General features: G+C 41.6%; 1 non-coding gene across 1 annotated transcript; it reads left to right on the top strand.

The window, feature by feature from the left end:
• The first annotated feature begins 2,311 nt into the window (after positions 1-2,311).
• On the top strand, positions 2,312-2,383 carry TRNAW-CCA (transfer RNA tryptophan (anticodon CCA)). Its single transcript has one exon. It is a non-coding gene; the product is annotated as a tRNA-Trp (tRNA).
• Positions 2,384-3,764: the final 1,381 nt, after the last annotated feature.

Here is a 3,764-nt window from a genome sequence, read left to right as displayed (position 1 = left end):
TCAAGATGGAAATTGTCTATATGCAACTTGTTACCAAAATTCATGCGTGATATTTTAGTACTTAGCACATTCTTCTGCATTCGTCGTGAACATGTTTTACTACTTTTGTTAAGTGGTAGAAGACTGCTAATCTAGGGAAAGTATTCCAGAGTTTCGCTGTTTTTTTTTTTTTTTTTTTTTTTTTTTTGGTTCTTTATTTACCATTCAGTACAAGCCCCAACACTCTGGGGACCACTGTCCCTGAAGGCCAAGCAGGCAGGGGTGCATGAGGAAAACAAAATCGGTATCACAGGGCACAGAAGCCGATTACATTTACGATAGCTCTCCCTTAAACCCTGCTAAAGAGAACGTATGTTATCGTTTTCTTTAACAATGGGATAAGTAATTTAAATGCCTAAAATATCAAGCATTCAGAAGGTGAAAAGGTGTACTTCTCACCAAGCATCATTACAACCAGGACTAAATAGAACTTCATAAAATTTACATATACAAGCTAACACGAAATGATGTTATGGAGTTTTTTGGTTTATAATGGTCAAGTAACTATTTCTTCCAGGTACTGTGACCTAAGTAACGAGCCAACATATTTGACAATTTAAACAAGTAGAGTATACACTGAATTCATTTCCAATTTCGCAAAAACTCGCCCAGATTTCACCCCAGGGAATCCTTTTGTAAACATATCAAATCATGTGCTATAATTTAATAAAAAGGCGTCAGTATGTCAGTCGAAAGTAAGGCCATCAAGAATAAACGCCCCTCGCCATCTTCATTAACGATACTCTTGTTCCTGCACCAATACAAGACACCAATTCACAAAGAAACGAATAATTCCCTACATTCGTGGAAAAAAAAAAAATCCCGATCTCTTCTTCCCAGCCGAGGAAATGGAGAGCGAGAGTCCAATAAGCATAAAAAAAAAAAAAAAATGAATAACAGTGGGAGAACTAATCAACAGCATGCTCAGTTAAATGGGCTACATTCATTACTCACCGTTCAAGCCCCCGGAATCCTGACTCTACCTCACGGGCATAAACATCCATACTTAGCGCCCTTCACATATCCTGTCAGTTAAAGTCAATATGGCGGCTACGGGAAAAAAAAAAAATAAATAAATAAATCCGTCGTCACACGCTCCTCTGTGCAAACTTGTTCCAACCAGCTCCACCTCCTGCCTCCTCAGCCTCCATGCCTCGCTTTCTCACACATTTACCATATTATCTGCAGTATTTACCATTTTTGTTTACCACGCCTCGTCCCACTGTCAGACTCATTCAAATACACACGTTTCACCACATATTTACACTATTTCTCTCCACATCTCCGTACCATCTAAACACACGCTCCTTACACCACAACTTTCAGGCATCACATCATTCCTTCCCCTGTCCACGCTCCGCACCCGAAACATATTCCTATTTCCACTGCTCTTACTCCTGACTTATTTTCAACCACACCATGCTAGGAATGTGCAAAATCTCTCCACATAAGGAAGGTTGCAGGGAGAAAGACTGTAGACTGAGAGTGTAGAGTTAAGAAAGAAACAGAGGATGGAAGATGCCAGTGTGCCATACGAAACGGTAGATGGAGAGGAAAAAGAGCAAGGAGGGACCAAGGCTGTGAAGGGAGAATTTGGAGTAGGGAATGAAAGGGGAGATGAAAGATGCTGCTCTGTCTCAAGGGGGAGGAGAATCGGGCTGGCCGTATTCTAACAGACACAGGATACTTTGTAGTGCCTCCTCCTAAGCCACCTAATTTTCATCTTATCACCTTACTTCATCTGTTATGTGGTGTACATCTATGTATTGTCGACACAGTTTTCATCAATAACGAAGAATATTAGTAAAGTGCAATGTGCAAAATAATTCAATGAGGCAGAGGTGTTACGAAAGCTCTAAAGCCGACTAGACCTAAAACGGGGACGTAATTCTAGGGTTGCGTGTAGTAGTCAGGGTGGGATGTTTGTGGTTTCCTTATCATTCAATCAAGTACTTATTCTCCTTGGCATGGGAGACTTCGTAAACCTTCTTCCTAAGAAATTTATTTGCATATTACTTCATGTCCTCTTGTGTGCTTTCTTATCTTTTTAATATATGCTCGTATACAGTTTGCATCAATGACACATAGATAATGTTAAGGAGTAAACTGTAAAAATAGCTTTGGAAGATATGTAACGAAAGCTCCCAAGGCAACAACAATACGATTCAAAGAGGGAGGGCGACACTGTACCCACACCTGTCAATTCCCACCCCGTGTCACTGGCCTGCCACCCGCGCCGTCACACCAGGACAGCCCCGTTAGCATCTTGTGGGGCCCCGTGGCGCAATGGTAGCGCGTCTGACTCCAGATCAGAAGGCTGGGTGTTCGAGTCACTCCGGGGTCAGTGCCATGTTTTGATTATGAGAAAGATAGTGCCATTAGACTCACAAAGGGCTAAGGTTGCTGTGGGCGGTAATTGCAAGGGTAACATACTCATCAGTGTTTGTAACTTGGATTCTGTAAGTCTGGGGAATTAAGGTGATGCATATCGGACTGTGAGATCCATGCCATACCTAATTAGATCTTTATTAGTCCTACAAAAATATTAAACTAGCCATCTTCTGTCCTTATTATTACTTGAACAAACGTATAAGGTATTAAGTGTATTACAAGGCACAAGCAAACCATTCTAAGACGCGAAGGAAACAGCAGCTCGTAAGAATCAACCACAATTCCGGACGCACAAAAAATAAAGCATTCGCAGAAAAAAAAAAAATCTGGATAGGTTATTAAGGTCACTGAAAGGTCACAGACACGAACGAAGCACCAAATCATAATAAAGTACTCGGCCTTCCTGCAATTTCGTGTGCCAAAAGATTATTGACATCTGTAATAAGAACACAACTGAACACAACTAATGTATAAGTGTTTAGCAGCGTTTATCAATTAGCCACTTCGTTTATTGATTAACCTATTAAATTATTTATCTAATTTATTTATAAATCTATATCTTATCCACTCCAGACACTCAACGCACCCGAAAAAGTCAAGGGACACCACTTTCATATATTGTAATATATATATATACTGTATATATAGTATTACAGTATACAGGGACGGTGATTTTTTTTTTTCCCAGTAGACTTTCACTCAACTGAAAAACCTGCAGAAGAAAGACGATTTCCTAATGATCCGACCTCTTTAGTACCATGATGCAGCCTTATTATTTTTATCACCCCCACACGATTTTATTCACAGGGAAGGAGCCAAGGGAGGTCAGTTTTTTTTTAGCCTCCCTGTGTGCCAGAGGTCATTCTGATCTAAAATCATCTACCAGAAGCAAGAATAAGACCGAAACAAAGCCGCCACAGAGAAGGGGTTAAGTTCACGCCAAGAATTATCCTCCTGTGCAAGTAGACATCATTCTTATTTTATGCCTGCTCCCACCTGATTTTTTTTCCAGTTTAGGATAAAATAATTCGAACTGGAGAGCCCTCAGAGTGTATGTAAACCACTAAATGACGTATTGCATTAAAAGGGTAAACATCGCCGCCATTGTGTTTCATTCAGCCGCTTCCAGGAATCCAACCAGCTCGCCAAAGAGTTAAATTTAGTGACCCAGTTCCCCAGACGGCCTAGCGACCCACTTGGCTTGAGGATGTGCGTGTGTGGGATCGATACTGCCACCTTGCCATCACCACCCGTTGCTTGCACCACCGCCACCGCCGCCGCTGCCATCGCCACCGGCACCACCACCGCCACAATCGCCTCCTCCATCACACCCG

The sequence above is a fragment of the Coenobita brevimanus genome, chromosome 52, assembly GCF_032717465.1.
Source record: "Coenobita brevimanus isolate Jiangsu-jjx chromosome 52, ASM3271746v2, whole genome shotgun sequence".
Taxonomy (NCBI): Eukaryota; Metazoa; Arthropoda; class Malacostraca; order Decapoda; family Coenobitidae; genus Coenobita; species Coenobita brevimanus.
Note: the sequence above shows the minus strand (reverse complement) of the source record. Positions and strands in the feature narration are given on the sequence as shown.